General features: G+C 39.9%; 1 protein-coding gene across 2 annotated transcripts in view; it reads left to right on the top strand.

The window, feature by feature from the left end:
- The first annotated feature begins 2,585 nt into the window (after positions 1-2,585).
- elfn1.S (extracellular leucine-rich repeat and fibronectin type III domain containing 1 S homeolog) overlaps positions 2,586-19,727 on the top strand; it is a 346,212-nt gene continuing 329,070 nt past the window's right edge. The window contains exon 1 of one of the 2 annotated variants that reach the window (XM_018239135.2): positions 2,586-3,138. The gene's annotated coding sequence lies outside the window, so the exon portion shown is untranslated. Of the gene's footprint in view, positions 3,538-19,727 lie in introns of both variants that reach the window. The other variant, XM_041578290.1, reaches the window with a different exon arrangement.

Here is a 19,727-nt window from a genome sequence, read left to right as displayed (position 1 = left end):
GCGGCTCTCCAGTTTGCAGTTTCAGCAGTCTGGGTGCTAGGACCGAAATTCCCCTAGCAACCATGCACTGATTTGAATAAGAGACTGTAAAATGAATCGGAGAAGCCTGAATAGAAAGATAAGTAATAAAAAGTAGCAATAATAATAAATGTGTAGCCTCACAGAGCATTTGTTTTATTTAGATGGGGTCAGTGACCCCCATTGGAAAGCTGTAAAGTGTTAGACGAAGAAGGCAAATAATAAAGAAACTAGGGATGCACCAAATCCACTATTTTGAAATCGGCTCAACCCCTGAATCCTTTGCGAAAGATTCAGCCGAATACCGAATCCAAATCCTAATTTGCATATGCAAGTTAGAGGTTGGAAGGGGAAAATATTTTTTACGTCCTTGTTTTGTAACAAAGTCACGCGATTTACCTCCCTGCCCATATGCCCATGATTAGGATTCAGATTCGGTTTGGCTGGGCAGAAGGATTTGGCCGAATCCAAATCCTGCTGAAAAAGGCCCAAATCCTGGCTGAATCCCGAACCGAATCCTGGATTCGATGCATCCCTAAAAGAAACTGTAACAAATAAATAATGAAGGCAAATTGAAAGGTTGCTTAGAATTGAGAATTCTGTAAAATACTATATCAACTTAAAGGTGAACTACCCCTTTAAGTCAGGAGATGGCAAACCTTTTGGATGCGTCCAAGCTGCCACTGGCGTTAAAGTCAATGGGCATCTGAATAGTGTTGACACGCACCAATTTTGATGGTAGCGACTTTTCAGACGTGCGTTCAAAATTTTTTTGACACCAGTGAATTTTCGTAGGCGATTCGTGAATTTATTCGCCGGTGGTGAAACGTGGAAATTCGCCCATCACTACCGTCAAGTTGTCTATGGTGCAGCATTTTGATGGGGGGGGGCACACTACAGCTCATAATAAAGTTACAGATACATGAATGATATAGTGAATAAAGTACCCCCTCTTGTAAAATATAAGGATATTATAAGTTACCGAGGAGTTTCATGACCATATAAAAACACAAGGCCGAGTCATTTCAGTGAGTCATGTGACAGAAATGACATCAGAACCCACCATTTATAAGGATATAATTTACAAGATATTCATGGCTTTTGTGTATTATATTGTAGTATCAGACACTTCAGTAGTTCAGGAGAACAGTGTTCATCCTAGTGATAATCATAATTGGCATCCTGAGTGGGTTTATAGGAATATCTAGATCAAAAAGGCCTAAACCCCCAATTGGTCTTCACACTGCCCTGTGCTCATCTACTGCTTCGACCCCATCTGGCACATAAAGAGGAGTGGGCGAATTTTGATAGGCCCAAGTCAATTCTGATGCTTGCGTCCAAAATCTTTTGATGCCGACAAATTTTCCCTGGCAAATTTTCGCTGCAGTTTTGCAAATTTATTCTCCGCCAATGAATCGTGAAAATTCACAGCAAATTCATGCCTGATGAATTTATTCGCCCATTACTAGTGGGCAGTGGGCAGCTCAATGCCTGGAAAATTCTGCTTGAATTGCCCATCAAATCCCTAAGGAAACCTTAGATTACATTAAGGGTGTATCATTTCACACTATGGATATTTCAGTGTTTCTAGACTATGCTTGGATACATCTATAGCAATAAGTCAAATGAACTGGACTTGCTGTGTTTTTTTCCTTTAAGACGTTTCACTAGGGATGGGCAAATTCTTTTGCCTTGGTAATGTCCCCTATAGACTTGTATGGTGTCGCGTCTAAAAATATTCTCCGTGCATCAAATTTTTTTTGACGCCCAACAGCTGTAATGGTCGTCAGTGACATTTCACCGGCGGCAATTTTTTTGCTAACAAAACGGGTCAAATTCACCCAAGCCTACGTTTCACCAGTCGTCCAACTGGCTTTCTCAATTCAGAATAACTAAATCTAAATCTTCTTTCGAGAATATATATATCTACTGAAATGTTGCTCCAATCAGCATAATCTGTTTATTATAATCCACACTGATGTCTTGAAGTTAGGTGTTGATTGTATTAGCAAGATTGGAGCTTTCCACGGAGATGTGCCAAAACAGCATTGTATGACTGGTGAAAGTCTTTAATGAAAAAAACTAGGGATGCACCAAATCTACTATTTTGGATTCGGCTGAACTTCCGAATCCTTCGAGAGAGATTTGGCAGAATACCGAACTGAATCCGAATTCCAAATTGCATTTGCGTATGCAAAAACAAAAAGTAACGCGACTCCCCTCCCCACCCTTAATTTGCATACGCAAATTAGGATTTGGATTCGGTTCAGCCGGGCAGAAGGATTCGGCCGAATCCTGCTGAAAAAGGCCGAATCCTGGCCGAATCCTGAACCGAATCCTGGATTCGGTGCATCCCCCCCAAAAAAACACAGCAAATCCAGTTAATTTGACTTATTTCTATAGATATCCCATGACCTGGATGAATGAGAATCTTCACATATGCTTGGATATCTATGGAAGTGTTGTCACAGTGCAAAAGAAAGCCCCCACCTATAAAGTGAGTGAAGTAGGGAAATGTATCCAGATAGAATAGAGTGGGAGTGCTGATGGAGAGGAGGGGTTGGCTGGTGAATGGATATAGAAAGGCAGAGAGAGGGCTAAAGGGGCAGTGGGTGGAGGTGCAGATCTCCCTGTTCTCCAAACAATCTCTGATCTCTATTAACTTCCCATTCCATTCTGAGGATCAACATGCTGCTGGTGTTTTAACTTCCACACCCCCCTCCTCTCTTCCATCAGGACTCCTACAATAAAACCTTAACATCCCAACTCTCTCTCTCACACACACACAGAAAGAAGAATGCGTAATTCCCCAAGAACTGCCCCTGAAATCGCTCTGTCGGAGCTGCCTGGTATTTCCCAGCAGAGCCCTCTCTTGGAATAGAGGAGACCCCGAGACGCTCACTCAAGACTTGCCTTTGAATCAATCGCCTCGCGTTTGAGCGACTGTTTGAAGCGACTGTTTTTAAGTCCTTGACGCAGTGACGAGCTGCAGCTCTGTGTTCGGGCCGCGTCCAGCCCTTGGATCTGTCTTGGAGAAGCGTCAAGTCTTTCTAGGCAGCTGCTGGGGAGATTGCTGCCCTCAAGGGACTTGCCCACAAGGAGCCTTCATGTCTGAAGCAGGTAAGTGGCTGCTACTGGGCTAAGAGCTGTGTCGGTTCAGGCTTTCCTGCCGCAGTGTAGAACAGCTTCCCGCACAAGCGCATCCTGAATGTAATCGCTATAGATCCAGCCAACGACTCTGGTCCATCCCCCCTCGCCCTTATTATTATAAGCTGTGAAGGGAGGGATGTCTGTCAGCGACAATCCCAGTCACCTATATCTATATCTATATCACAAACTGTAGGACGGGAGAATAATTAAATCCAGTGGCTGGTGAGTTCAGGAAGGGAAAGGGTTAATTTCCACCTACATCTGGGGCTCCATCTGTGATAGGAGAGAAGGAGGCAGAGATGTGAGCGTCTTTGTGCGTCTTGTCGCTCAACTTCATTCCGGGATCGGGACGTCTGTAGCGTGAGACTGGTGAGTTATCCACATCACAGCTGTACCGTAAAGCAAGGCTGTGTGCCGACATAGTCATCACATCGTTGCCGTGTAACAGTTGGGGAGTGAAGGGCTGAATGGCCGATCCATAAGGAGACCATGATCGGCGCAGTGTTATAGTTGTACGGCAGTGTTGCAGGCTCGTTTATAGAGGAAGGGATTAACTGAATCGACAGACTACAAAAAAGTTCCTGACGATTAGGCATTTGTTGATTAATGGCGCTGCTTTTATTTAGTCGCCGCTGTATCACACGGGCGGCTCATTTGTTCTTTCAGGGAGTTGGAAGGGGCTTTCAGCACCACAGGCTGCAGGACAGCTCCCAGCGCTCATACACTACAGTCTGCGGTCAAGTCCGCTCCCGGCGCTGCAGCTTCTCGGCTCTAATTCCTCTCAGAGCCCTGGGGCATCCCTGCACCTCCTGCAACTGTCCAGCACCCCTTCCTCTCCTCACACCCAGCACCTCTATATTACTGAATTGTATCTATTCACCACCCCTTCCTCTCCTCACACCCAGCACCTCTATATCACTGATTTGTATCTATTCAGCACCCCTTCCTCTCCACACACCCAGCACCTCTATATCACTGATTTGTATCTATTCAGCACCCCTTCCTCTCCACACACCCAGCACCTCTATATTACTGAATTGTATCTATTCAGCACCCCTTCCTCTCCTCACACCCAGCACCTCTATATCACTGATTTGTATCTATTCAGCACCCCTTCCTCTCCACACACCCAGCACCTCTATATCACTGATTTGTATCTATTCAGCACCCCTTCCTCTCCACACACCCAGCACCTCTATATTACTGAATTGTATCTATTCAGCACCCCTCTCCATACACCCAGCACCTCTATATTACTGATCTGGAACTGTCCAGCACCCCTTCCGCTCCACACAACCAGCACCTCTATTTTACTGAATTTCATTTATTCAGCACCCCTCTCCATACACTCAGCACCTCTATGTTACTGAACTGGAACTGTCCAGCACCCCTTCCTCTCCATACACCCAGCATCTCTATATTACTGAACTGCAACTCTAGCACCGCTCTCCATACACTCAGCACCTCTATATTACTGAACTGGAACTGTACAGCACCCCTCTTCATACACTCAGCTCCTCTATATTACTGAATTGTAACTGTCCAGCACCCCTTCCTTTCCAAACACCCAGCACCTCTATATGGCTGACCAGGAACTGTCCAGCATTCTCTCCTCTCCAAACACCCAACATCTCTCTTTTACTGGTCCAACGCTCCTTCCACTCCATACACTCAGCACATCTTTATTACTGAACTGTAACAGTCCAACACCCCTTCCTCTCAATACACCCAACACCCCTCTTTTAACAGACTTGAAAAACTCCAGGACTCCTTTCTCACGATACACCTTGCACTTTTTTTTCAATGAACTGTCCAGCACTTTGTTTGCCTTACCTCTATCATTCATCTGGAACTGCACTATTACTTCTCTGTTCACTGGGGGTGCCCCAACACCTATGTTTATCCAGTGTATTGGGCTGCCTTTTACTCTCATATGTAATGAAAGTGTCCAGCAAGTCTATATTTCTGCTCTGAGTCTGTATTACACCTCCCTTCCTATGCAGGGAGCTGTCCAGCACCTCTTTTATTGTGCATTGGCTGTCTCTCTCCTGTGCTTCTCTCCAATACCGACTTTTCTTCTTGTGCACTAGCACTGAAAAGCATCCTTTTCTCTGAACATCAGATCTGTCCTTCACCTCTTTCCCGGTGTACTGTGTACTGGTATTGTCCAGTATTTATCTGCCCGTGTACTGGAGCTATCCAGAAACCATGTGCAATGGGGTCGTGTGACACTTCAATTTTAGAGTACTGAACCTGTTTAGAGTTTTCCTGATACCTAGGATTTCTCTCTTCTCTACATCTGGCTCTAAAAGGTACCCATTAATCTATGGAAATGGCATAGTAGATATTACATAAAAATCTGCATGATTTTTAATTTGTAACATTGTTGCTTAATTAACATCTAAATACTAGGCATAGTGCACCTGCTGCTGAACTTTCCATGTACAGAACAATGGTATTTTTTGGGGGTCACATGAGAGGCATCCCTGATATACACAAACAGGACTGTATTTTGCTTCACCCTCATCAGTACATGATAAAAGCAAGTAGAGAGCCATCATGGTATCTATATATATATAGCAAAAGCCTAAGCTTTTATTGTATCTTACCACTAGGAGGGTTAATACAACTGTTGCCATTGAGAATCTTCCCTTGCATTCTCATTGCCTGTTTCAAAGCTGCTAAGAGTATGCATGTCATTGGATGTGATACTCAAAGGCATGGGATGCCTGTAGGGTAAAGCTGGTTGATATATTTTTGAGCCGCCATGAAAAATAGAATATAATGTGCCACTAAACTATTCCAGGGATCTGTTCCTTTTGCATAGATAAAGCTGTTTGCTGATCAGTTTAGAACTTGTCGAAAAAGACTAATGGCCTGTTTGTAAAAGCATTCCCTAGAGACTGCAACCTGCCGCCAGCTCATGGAGAATGCAAATCATCCCTTCGGCTCATCTTGATTCACCTCCTTACATTTAAATAGAAGGGATTAATGGGATCTGAGTGTTAATTCAATTTCTACAACTTTGATATCTCCAATATTGTTCAGCCAAGAGCAGGTACAAATCAGACATGAATTCAAGCAGTTTAACTGCAACTCTATAGCAGACATCATTCTTTCTTTTTTTACAGTAGCAATATTTTTACTGTGGGTGTGGGCTGAGGGTATTTTGGGGCTAAGTACACCCCCTGTCATATCCATGATTTGACCATTAGACAAAGTATGTCAGATAAAATATCTAGGTTGCTCCCTGCAAACTTCCATTCTTTTTTCTCCGGTACGCTGTAAGTGTCTCTGTGCTCCCTGAGCCTCCTCGTCATGTTTTCGACACAAGATTATGTCAGTGCTGTTTAGTTGATAAGAGGATAAGTCTTCCGGCGTCCATATGGTGAAATCCCTCTTGTCTGTATTGTCAGTACGTGGATGGTTACTTGAATAAGCCACATTTGCATATTCTATGCTCTGGAGATAGATCTAAAATCTACTGTCACTTTAATAATATACTCTCTGGAGCCTAACATGTCACTTTAACAAATTAAATGGAGCATAGCATTATTGCTTTAAAAATATGCCCAATGAAGCATAGTAGAGACTGCACTGTAGCAAACTGAACAAGGTGCATAAACACATTAACTGCACGGCTGGTCACGGGTCATAGTAATTCTGTAACACTAAACCTTAGATACCTCAAGGGATCATTTCAGTATTGAAATCTCTTTGGGGTTTTTTTGGGGGGGAGGGGGCAGTTCACTAATGATGGCCATTCAGTTTTTACTGGTTCGTTTCAACATAACATAAAAGACAGGTGATATCATTTATGACATCATCATTGTACGTCTGGGAATTTCTGGTTATACTCGCACAACTTTTTTGAGTCTTTAAAGGTTCTATGAATTGCACTATATGGAATAGTAAAATATATGGCAATGAGAAGGTATGCACAAATGGCTATAGTTCAAGAGAAACCATCAGAAAGGATCCGAGTTACAAGGCAAGTGTTTCAGATACAGGTTTAGGACCTGTTATCCAGAATGCTTGGGACCTGGAGTTTTCTAGATAGGGGATCTTTCTGTAATTTGGATCACCATACTTTAAATCTACTAAAAGTCATTTAAATGTAAATTAAACAGGATCGTTGTTGTAGCTCCTGTAAGTATTAATTATATCTTACAGAGAAAAAGGAAATATTTTACTTTATGGGCCATCACTCTAAGGGAGATGGCTTTTCGGTAAGTCGGAGCTTCCTGGATAATGGATCCCATACCTGCACAAGAAGTCTCTACTTTAGGCATATGAGACACTGTTCTTGGCACAATTCTATCCCCAAGATCCATGACTAGTGATGGGAGATTTTGTCCCGCTTCGCTGAAAAAATTGCGAATTTACAGCGTAATTTGCGAAACGGTGGAAAATTTGCGAATTCTGATGTCTGTGTAAATTTTGGTTTTAATGCAAGCAACTCTTCCGACTTCCCCGGCGAATTTTAGCTGCAGTTTCGCACATTTATTCACCAGCGCCGAAACACGGAAATTCGCTGTGAATTTACTCCTGTGGAATTTATTCGGCCATCACTATCTTGACTTTTACCTACAGCTCAAACACAGCCCTAATACTACTGCTATCACAGAAAGGAACAATGTATATTACAATTATATTACCCTTTGATTGATATTTTTCAGCAAACAAGCTCTGTGTTTTAATGGAGAATACACATTATTATGTATGAGTAATAACTTATAACGATTTAACCCTTGCCTGCTTCCCTTTATGTCCAACACCTCTGTGTCTGTGAAGGGGTTAAACCCTTGACAAAGAAATTCATTATTTTAATACCAAGAAGACCAGAGGAGGATTTCAAAGTCAGACAAATTGGAATTTGGTCATTGTTTCTGTTGTAATGATTGTTTTCCATGGGTACAGCACATGACTATTAGACAGATGGGCATCTGCTTTCTCTGGCACTACTCTTCAATGCACTTTTTCATTTGCTTTTTTTTTTTGCAGTTTAGGTTGCAGACTGGGGATGTTTGTATCATTCACTTGATGCATTGCAGCTTTAATTATAATGGCAGATGTTGCCATAGTTTCCATCCCAGTAAGAGAATTAATGATAGGCACAATGAGCGGAATAGCTTGCCAATCAGAAAGACCATTGTTCACTCTCAAACTTACATGCCAAAGCATGTTGATTGCATTTTAATGAAGTGAAAATGATATCTCACGTTTTCGGGGCAAGCAAGTGCAATTCCAACATGTAGAACCGAGGACGGAGGGCGATTACATTTTCTCTGATGGAGATGACTGAACGTGTGCCCAAAGATTAAAGACCTTCTGCCCTTGATATCTTCCAGCTTTTCATTGGCTCTAATCTATCTATTTAAGCAGTAATTGCCCTTCTTAGGCAAACCTGCTTCTTTGAAAAGAACAATCCATTCATTATTTTCACGTGATGCCCTTTGGGATCACAGGAGGCGACTGGAAAGGCGGTGGAGGTTTTTTTTTTAATAATGAAGAGTTTTAATTTTAAAAGGAATCGCACAGGTAGAGCTGTGTGTCCCAGTTTCTGTTTCTTCATAAAAAATGTCACATCTAACAGCTTGCCACCTGCTTCATCAGAAATAAGGAGCATGTGATAATTATGCACAGATTCAAATGAGCTCCTGTCCCTTTCCCATTTGGCCATATGTAAATGTTCATTTAACATTAACGTTGCCTTGTTTTTCTTCTCAAAAAGAAAGATTGGCCTGTTGTGAACTTCTGACTTGTACGAGGGCAAATATAGACTCCTGCAGGATTAGCAGTGCTAATATATACATTGTAGAACCGTTAAGTGGCTTGTTTTAGTCTTCAGCTTAGTGACAAACTCCCCATTTCTCTGTGCTTCAGCCTGTTGGCAGCGTGAGATCCCTGCTAGCAGTTAGTGTGCATTATCTTAATACTCATTGGGTTGAATATTCAATATTTGGTAATGAATGTATTGTCAGCATGCTTACTGCCTATACGGTATTATCCAAGCCGCTAAAGTAATGTTACTAAAGTTGAGAGATGCCATAATGGGAGAGGAAGGAGTTTCTTTTCTATATTTACGAGAGAAATCAATCAGCGGAACTGCTCATGAGGGACTGCTTGATTCCTGAGTAGATGGTTCTCTGTGTTTGTTTCCGTACGCCGTGTCATTTTATTTTCTACTGCACAAACATTTGTATTTTATGAGCTTTCCCTTGAAGGTTGGGACACTCTGGGAATCAAAAAGTTCAAGTAGTTTTACAGTGCCACAGCGGCTCGAATGGGTTAAAATGTAGACATTCCAATTGTTCAGGTTAGTGCTTCTCTGTGTAGGACAGACACGAGCAATGCCAAGAGACCATAAATGTTGGAGGGCTCCTAATGACTCTATGGAACTTGCTGTAACATGTGAGAGTGAATTAGGTAACTGCATCTAACATTGCCATGGAAGTCTAGGGGTTGGATGGTGCATTAGAAACATTTACTCATGGTCTTGCATTAATTTGTAGATCTATCTATCTTTCTCTCTCTCTCTCTCTCTCTCTCTCTCTGTCTGTCTGTCTGTCTGTCTGTCTGTCTGTCTGTCTGTCTGTCTGTCTATCTATCTATCTATCATCTATATATCTTTCTATCTATCTATCTATCTATCTATCTATCTATCTATCTATTATCTATCTATCTATCTATCTATCTATCTATCTATCTATCTATCTATCTATCATCTCTCTCTCTCTCTCTCTCTCTCTCTCTCTCTCTCTCTATCTATCTATCTATCTATCTAGCCATCATTTATTATCTATCACCTATTATATTTTGATTAGTCTATCTAGCTATCTGCTTGTTGGTATCTATCTTTCTTCATAGTTTTAACATTGCAGAATTTAAGTTGTTCACAGACAGAAAAATTGTGTAGCAATTCTGTGGAATAGATAAGGTTTGAACTAGAATTTAATAAGAGGCTGGGACAGTATAAATGAGAAATGAATCTTAAAGATTATAGGGTGGAAGCTATAAACAAGGGGATACATTGGCATACAGAGTGAAGAAATGGTAAATTAAACTACGAAAGGGTAGAGAGAAAGAGACAGAGAGATAGAGAGAGAAATAGAGAGAGAGAAAGAGAGAGAGAGAGAGAGAGAGAGAGAGAGAGAGAGAGATTATCAGACTTAGAATATTGAACCCAGAAGAGGGATAGAGTTTAAGGTAGAAAGACCGAGTGGGTGTGTGTGGGGTTTATAAGTAAGAGACGCTTGCATTGGAATACTGAAAAGACTATATGAAATGGAGAGTGAGAGGGAGAAGCAATGTCAAGATCTTGATAAAACACCTTTTTCTGTGAAATCAGCATGCTATGGCTATGGCGTGTGCACAACCCTCACGTGCACTGATTGCCTTATATAATTTCCAAATGAGAAAGGGCTTCTGCAAGTCACTTGCTATGTGTTGTCACGTTCAGCCAATATAATATATATTTGCAAGCAGCTTGAAGCACTCAGGCTGAGGCCCTCCCTCTCCAGCTCTCAGCTGAGCGCACCACTACGTCTCCATTCCTAACCATAAAAAGGTGTTTTTGTCAGGTTTTCAATTTCTAATATCAACAGGATTTCCCAGCTGGAATGGTACAAAAAGAAATGCAGCTGAGACTGACCTTTCCACTAAGTCTCCTCCAGAGTGGAGTTTATTTGCCCTTTCTGTAATTATGGTCCTTAAGATCCACGTGCAGATATATTATTCTATACAAGAGCTCACCTCCATCTGTTAGCTTGATGCATTTCAGCGCCTGTTTGTATTGTATTAAATATTTAGCCCTTTGCTATGGTGAATAAAGAGATCATTAATATAAATTGATTCCAATGTTGCAGAAAGGTGTTATCATGTGTATAAATGATGCTTATTACAGAAGATGTGGACTGTGAGCTGTTTGGAGATGGTGGCCATTTACAAATGTATGTCTTATTCATGGAATTAATGTGTTAGGAAAAGCTGTTTTCAATCATCTTAAGACGTAAATCCACATTATGGACTAGTTTGATTTTTTTCATGACCTGCATTAAAATTTCATTCTTTGCCATCACTTCATCAAATGCTATGTTCAGGTTTGGTTAAATGCATTACTTCTAAAGGCATGTGATATCAAGCATCAGCAGTGCATTCTATACATAGTAACGCAATTAGCCAAGTTGAAAAATGACTTGTCTGTCAAGTTCAAGCCTTCATTCACATCATCCCTCTTTCATTTTACAGTTGCATCTGTTTCGCCTGCCGAATTACACTGATCTGCTCCATACCCATGCAAACGAGACCATATTTCCATTTTTATTTTTGAATGGATCGTTAAGACAGAGCTATGAATAGTAATCACTTATTGGGATTCTGACATAGATTGGAATGTCTTCCCAGAAAATTTATCTAACAAAACACTTTACAATTACACAATGGTATTTCATCCACAGAGACCTGAAGCAAAGCCCCAGCAACAATTGACTGTTTATTTTTATATCCAAAAAGATACACAGACAGACCAAACAGATACCATTGGAATAGATACAGTATACAGATCAATAGATAGATGATAGATAGATGATAGATAGATAGATAGATAGATAGATAGATAGATAGATAGATAGATAGATAGATAGATAGATAGATAGATAGATATAGATGAAGATAGATAGATAGACAGACAGACAGACAGACAGACAGACAGACAGACAGACAGACAGACAGACAGACAGACAGATAGATAGATAGATAGATAGATAGATAGCAAGATATAGATAGATAGATAGATAGATAGATAGATAGATAGAAAGAAATATAGATAGATCAAAAGATAGAGAGATATGGATAGACAGATAAATAGAAAGATAGTAGAAAGATAGATAGATTGATAGATAGATAGATAGATAGATAGATAGATAGATAGATAGATAGATAGATAGATAGATAGATAGATAGATAGATATAGATGAAGATAGATAGACAGACAGACAGACAGACAAATAGATAGATAGATAGATAGATAGATAGATAGATAGATAGATAGATAGCAAGATATAGATAGATAGATAGATAGATAGATAGATAGATAGATAGATAGATAGATAGATAGATAGAAATATAGATAGATCAAAATATAGATAGATATGGATAGACAGCTAAATTGATAGATAGTAGAAAGATAGATAGATAGATAGATAGATAGATAGATAGATAGATGATAGATATTTTAAGATCTAATGAATTTAATGTTTATAAGACAAAGTTGGGGGTAGAGAATGATCAGACAGACAGAAATGGTCTCTTATAACCATGTGTGTTAAGGCTGCAGAACACCCCCTAGCTCATAATGAAATGTCAGCTTCGCTGACACTGCGGGGCTCTCCTTGTTGAGGTGTATTTTGGTTGGAGCAGCTAAGCAGAGGTTGCATCCGTCAAAGGCTTTAATAAAAACACGATATCTTATTTGGAAGATTGAGTCTTCTGTTGACAGGCTGTAAAGCCAGCTTCACTGAGACTACATGCCTTTCGAGGCAACATTTGTATTTTGTTCCCTTTTAAAGATAAAGAAATTTGTATTGTTTAGTGTAAATACGGCTGGTGCATCAGTTTCACCTACGTTATATTCAATTGTTAATTTGCTTTAACAGTTTGCTTCCTGCTAGTGACAGAGGAAGGTTATATAGTATGAAAGAGAGCTAAATGTCTGATCAAAGCCAGCCTTTTACCCCTGGAGCTTGGTATTTAAGGCATCATTGTATATATGGAGTATTAACTCTATGTATGTTTATTTATCAGGAATGAGATGCACTAGAAGTGCTTTGGTAACAAACAATGTCAAACTGATGCATTCGCCATTTTGCTACTGATGTCTTATACTGGGCATTTGTCTTTCCGCCCTACTTCTGGTGCCAACAATTCGATTCTAAAGGGACACTATACATTTACACTTTCCTGAAGCATCAAGGAGCATGAAGCCTAACTCCCAACTGTCCCGTTTTCTGTGGGACAGTCCCTATTTTGACAGCTCAGCTCACAGTCCCGGGTTTCTTATTGCAATGTCCCGAGTGTTTGATCTCCCACACTGATGCCAGAAAAGATGCAAAGTTTCTGAAACTTAATTAAAATAAGAGGCTTTTTGGCAGAGAGCCCAGAACACTAAACACCTGCACTCAGAAACATTTGTGACAATTTTAGATAAACAAAGATACAATTGTAACTAAGATAAACAGGTCTCTTGGAAGAACTGAGACTAGCAGTTTAACGGGCAACTCACTTTCATTAGCAAAACTGTCAAAATACATAAAACACTGCACTAAAAGTCCCAGACATGTGTTCAAACTTTAATAACCTGCCAAATTTTGTAAAATGGATATGGTAATTAGGGATGTGGCCATAAAATGGGAGTGGTCAAAAAAATCACCGAGCTGCACGCAGCACAACTTTTTGTTTCCATTTTTCAAATGCTGGGAGGTATGATAAAGGAATACCTGTGCTATGTACTTACTTACCCAGGAGTATATCTCCTGGGTAAAAAGCAGCACTTCTAGGCTATTGCTTGTTCCAGATGCATGCAGATCAAGGCACAAGTGCACCCAAGCTCTCTACGCCAGGTCAGGTTTGGAGCACGCCAGTGAGGTCTGCATGCATACGGGCTCACACACCTTCTCCTTCAGCAGGTGTGCCCCACTGGACCCAGCTTAAGAAATAAAAAGAAATAATAAAGAAAATACAAATAGTAATTGAAAAAAAGCTAGATGGATCCTTTATCACACTGGGCCCCTTGGCTATAGCCTAGGGCAGCCTGTGCATGAATTTGCCTGTGAATCTGCCTTATAAACATATAATCAAAAACATGCACCTATTGACACAACCCACTGTAGGAACTCTGGAGCTACCACCAAGTCCAGGCCTGCGGTAGCTCCAGGATACAAACATCATCAGTAGGTGCATTTTTTTGCCTGGTGCCATTGTAGCGAAATTCACAAATTTTGCGAGTGACAAAAATTGGTGTGAATCTGAGTAGAATTTTGACATGCATTTTGTTTTGCCAAAAAAATACATTGTGTTTTGCGATGTAAAAGAAACAATAAAAAATGCCCCCAATGCATTTGACGCAGAAAAATTGAGAGAAATAACCTGTTGATTTGAATAGATTTGAATTTGAAAAAAAAACTGCCTTTCAATCCAATGCATTTGGCGAAGCAAGCTAGAGAGAAGAGACACATGAAATGCCATTCACAATCATTATTTTTTCAGACTTTGTCCTTTGCATTTTTTTTTTGCAGAGTTTCAGGTGGGGGTCCCGGATATGGGCAGACGGGGCCATTTTCCCAGTATCCCGCCGGCCCAGTCTGACCCTGGAAGTGCAGGAACACGTTTGGATGCAAATACCTTAAGGAATGGATTCAAAATGCACTGTCCATTGTGTCCATGGTGTGAGTGTATTGGTAAATGGCCCCTACAGTCAATATTTTTGGGAGGTGGTATTTACTAAGTGATGATTTAAATCAGAAAGAAACTATAAAGACACACTGTATATAATATAAACATGCATATAACATGGCACATGCAATGACACATATAATCAAAACATGGAGTACATTTAAAAAATATATATATATATGTGTGTACAGTATATATATATATATATATATATATATATATATGTGTGTACAGTATATATATATATATATATATATATATATATATATATATATATATATACTCTTCCAAAGCAGAGACTACACTCTCAGGACTTACGAAGATATAAAGAATTTATTACAAAACACGTAACGCAGCCTTTGTAATAAATTCTTTATATCTTCGTAAGTCCTGAGAGCGCGGTCTCTGCTTTAGAAGAGTGCATACAACATTGGATACACGCACCCAGGCCCACAAGAAACTTCTAAACGTGAGTGCTGTGAAGGAGGGGAATATATATATATATATATATATATATATATATATATATATCTATATCTATATCTATATATATATATATATATATAGATATATATATATATAGATATATATATATATATATATATATATATATAGATATAGATATATATTGTCAGGCTTGTTGCCTAGCAACTTACAGTCAGTATCCAGGCAAAAGGCTGGTGGAGTTGTCAGTTGAAGGAAAATCAGACAGAGGTTACTGGATGACAGGGAGGCCAGACAAAGACCAGAGACAGTAAAAGTATTTGGTTTCATATATTAATGAGGGATTGTGTATGCAAGATAAGCACTAACGTTTTATAAACTGCCCACGCCCATGCATAATCTCACAATTATGTCAGAAAAAATTGGTGCACTCTTTTATCATTGCTAAGGGGACAACTTTGAATTTAAACTCTCCTTCTCAATATAGACTAGAATGTTGCTAAAATAATCATGCATTGCATATTGTGGCAAGCCTAAAAATGGCAACAAAAACTAAATTACAACTTTTGCCCAGCACTCCAGAGCCAGCAACTGCATTAAAATGCTAATCATCCACCAATGCGAGTCCCATCTGATCTGTGGAACTCCAACTTCACGTTCTTTTTTCATCTATTTGAATTTGAAAGCCATCCAGGTTTCTATTAAAGAAGAACTAAACAGTAGTATGTCCTCCCACCTAATGTTTCATTTCAGTGTAATATTCAAATGATTCAATCTGTAAATCAAACTGGCACACCCTTGTAAAATCTTTGCCTTTTTATAAGAAATGCATTATATAATAGTCCAAAGTTTCGGACCTCATTAGGACCTCTCCTACAATAAGCTTGCTACTACCTCTCCCTATAAACTTAACTTAACCTCTGTGAGGCTGAAACTTGCTTCTCACACCAGTATTTGCTACTAACTGTATTGTTTCCCATACTCTATAAGCCAGGGATCCCCAAACTTTTGAACCTGTGAGCAATATTCAGAAGTAATAGGAGTTAGGGAGCAACACTAGCATGAAAAATGTTCTTGGGGTGCCAAATAAGTGCTGTGATTGGCCATTTGGTAGCCCCTGTGGATTGCCAACCTACATTGAGGCTCTGTTTGGCAGTACAGCTGGTTTTTATACAACTAAAATTTGCCTCCAAGCCTGGAATTCAAAAATAAGCACCTGCTTTGAGGTCACTGGAAGCAACATCCAAGGGGTTGGAGAGCAATGTGTTGCTCACGAGCTACAGGTTGGGGACCACTGCTATAAGCTATGGGCACTCGGGGGAAGGTGATTTATTAAAGCTCACTAAAACAAAACTTGTGTATCATAAAAAAAAAATAATATATTCCATGTTATAAATTATAGGGATATAAATCATCTTGGAGTTCCAAGACATGTATACAAGTATCTGTCCTTTAGCCTTGTGCCTTTGTATTAGCATGAAACTCCTCTGTGACTTCTAATAAGTTTATGAATTACAAGTGTGGGAACATTATTCTCTGTCTATAGGTAGAAATGTAGCTGTACAAGTACATTAGAGGACATTATAGACAAATAGCAGGGGACCTTTTTACCCATAAAGTGGATCACGTACCAGAGGCCTCCCCTTTAGACTAGAAGAAAAGAACTTTCATTTGAAGCAACGTAGAGGGTTCTTCACAGTCAGGACAGTGAGGTTGTGGAATGCACTGCCGGGTGATGTTGTGATGGCTGATTCATCTTCTGATGAAGTGGCAGGACGCCACGAAATGTGTTAAGTGGGCAGTCAGAGCTCACTGCTGCTGTAATTTGTTTTTATATGTATACTAAATAAAATTTCATTTTTTATACTTTTACTGGACTCCACGGTGCTCCGCTGTTTTTGCTTTTTCTTGGAATTAATTAACCGCATGGGATGGCAGCAGGGTGTGCAGCACAATGTGTCCAGTAAGTAAGTGCTCCCACTAAATTACAATTTTTCTGGACTGATTCAGTTAATGCCTTAAGAATGGCTTGGATGATTTCTTGGACAGACATAATATCAAAGGCTATTGTGATACTAAATTCTATAGTTAATATAGATATAGGTGTTTATCATTTATGTGAAAGTAGGGGGGGTGTGTGTATGGATGCTGGGTTTTCATTTGGAGGGGTTGAACTTGATGAACTTTGTCTTTTTTCAACCCGGTTTAACTATGTAACTATGATACCATATATGGAAATAAATGGGAATCCTGATATGAGAAATTGTACCTCAAGCCAGGTTTCTTGTTATAGTATATACTATGAAATTCTGGAGAAACAGGGCAAATGTACATCATTGTATATGGAAAGGATTCAAAATGGTTGAAGGAAGTAGGTCAATGTTGAGTTTACAATCCCTTTTGGAAATTTGTAAGTACCGCCATATGTATTGTTTGGCACATATATATATATATATATATATATATATATATATATATGTACAGCAAATGCAAAATAGGGCTAGGAGGCTATTTTTTAACAATTTGAGGTTTTTATGATAGAGGGGGTTGTTCTTTTTTGTTGGCATATTAGAACCAAAGTTTAGACTGAACACAAAAAAATTAAGAAAAAAGATATTGAAGGATGAAAAAGGTGGTTTGGGTGCATGGGGAAAATGCCCAGAAACATATTAGGACAAAGGGTGAAAAAATAAATGTGACATGCCTGCCATGAGTCATTTGAAGTTAGTATTAGAGAAGTGGATTGGACTCCTGTGAGTAAATTGAATCAAATATTATCCCTAAGAAACATTTCATATTGAAACACCAGAACAGAGAAAGATGTTGCAGGGCCACTCTTAATATACTCTATATTACCAGTTTGATCCTATGTCCATCTCAGAGCTGTTCATGTTTTTCATTTCTATGTGCAATAAAAACACACTCTTGTAGTGTTTACACAACTTAACTGTATGTAAGTAGTTTTTATTGAGCTTGTTATGGGTTCTTCTTATTTTCTTAGATTTATAGAAAACACATTTATACTGTAAGTAGTATTTGCAAACAGCTAAGCAACCAAATGACAGTATATACCGACTGGTTCCTATTTAAGGAATAGCACTATCTGTAATGTCACGCAGTCATGGGATGAGCAATTTATCAAAGGGAATTTGTCAGTTTTGTATTGCTCTGTTGCCTTTACATGAGTTTTGTGATGTGTCAGCAGTTTGAGAGTCGAGCAGGGAGGCCATTCTCATCATCTTAAGACTTAATTCCGCTTTGCATAGAATGTGGATAATATAACAAAGGGCAACAGCTACAGAAATTGCACCAGCTGACAAGTCATCACTATAGCTGTTTAACAGTGGAATGATGCTCCAGTCTTGGAAAGGAAAAAGCACCTCATTGTCTCTTAGAATAGTTGTGAATAGTGGGTATAGAGTATCTGTACTGATGCCAACATGCAGACATGACATAAATAGAAAAGCAAACACATCGTTTCCCAGATGCACATAATATTATAATGGACATATTCATTGGAATATTGAAAACATACTAATTGAAATGGGTAGAACATTCTCATTCATACCTGGAGTATACATGTGTTTATGCATGAGGGTGGGTGGGTTTCTGTTAGTTCATATGCCTGTTCTGATTTGTAATACTCTGCATAAACTTGCATTTACATAATAATAGTTTCTCTACTGGCCTGTTTATAGGGCTCATTTACAAATGCAATTTAAAGCAAATGCAGTTGTGCAAAAATGGACCCACTTGCATTGAATATTGATGCCATTCATTAGGTAAATGCATCAAACATGCTACTTGCACCAGTGCATATTTGTACCAAGTGCTATGGTGTCTACCAAGTAGTCTACCCAGTTACCCTACCCTAAAGGTGCCGGTAATTCCAGGTTTGACATTAGGCACAGTGGACTTGCATCTAATTAATCACTCACAGGCAACATTTTCATGCACAGAGTGGGAAATTACACGATACCCACCGTTTGGAGCACAACTGTGTCCAATTTTTTAAAATGTGTAATGGTGTGTATTTTAACACATTAGCGAATATTCACAGTGAGCAAAATGCAATTTTGCCCTGTTTTTTCCCAACATTGCAGCATTTTTTTTCCCACCATCATTGAAGACTGAAATGGCCAATTTTCTTAACACACTTGCATTGCACCTACCACAGTTGTGTTTGATTCGCCAAAATGGACACAACTACATGTACACTTTGTTGCAAATTGCGTGCAGTTCCGCAGAAAATTTTCGCCAGTCTGTCTGTAGTCAGTGTCGGACTGGAACAGCGGGAAACCGGGAAAATACCCGGTGGGCCCCGGCCCAGACCTGCTACCCCTGCACCGGATGGGCCATTAAGAAATGAGCATATGCGCCGTTTTTACACATGCGCGAGCTGCGCATTCAGAAGCAGCGTGATGTATCCGCGCGTGTGCAAACAGTATGCGGCAGGCCAGGGAGTTGGAGCTCGGGAGGGGGCCCCCAGGAACTGCCAGGAGGGCCTTTCATTTGCAGCCCTGGTGGGCCACCAAGGCTCCAGTCTGACCCTGTCTGTAGTCATCTTGGGTGTGCAAGTGCCGTCTACACCTGATTCTGTAGGTGCAAGTGTGCTGTGCCTGTTGATGGAGGGTGCAAAGGGAACCCTGTAACTGCCACCTGGT

The sequence above is a fragment of the Xenopus laevis genome, chromosome 9_10S (assembly GCF_017654675.1).
Source record: "Xenopus laevis strain J_2021 chromosome 9_10S, Xenopus_laevis_v10.1, whole genome shotgun sequence".
Classification (NCBI taxonomy): Eukaryota; Metazoa; Chordata; class Amphibia; order Anura; family Pipidae; genus Xenopus; species Xenopus laevis.
This window is presented reverse-complemented; position numbering and strand designations above follow the sequence as displayed.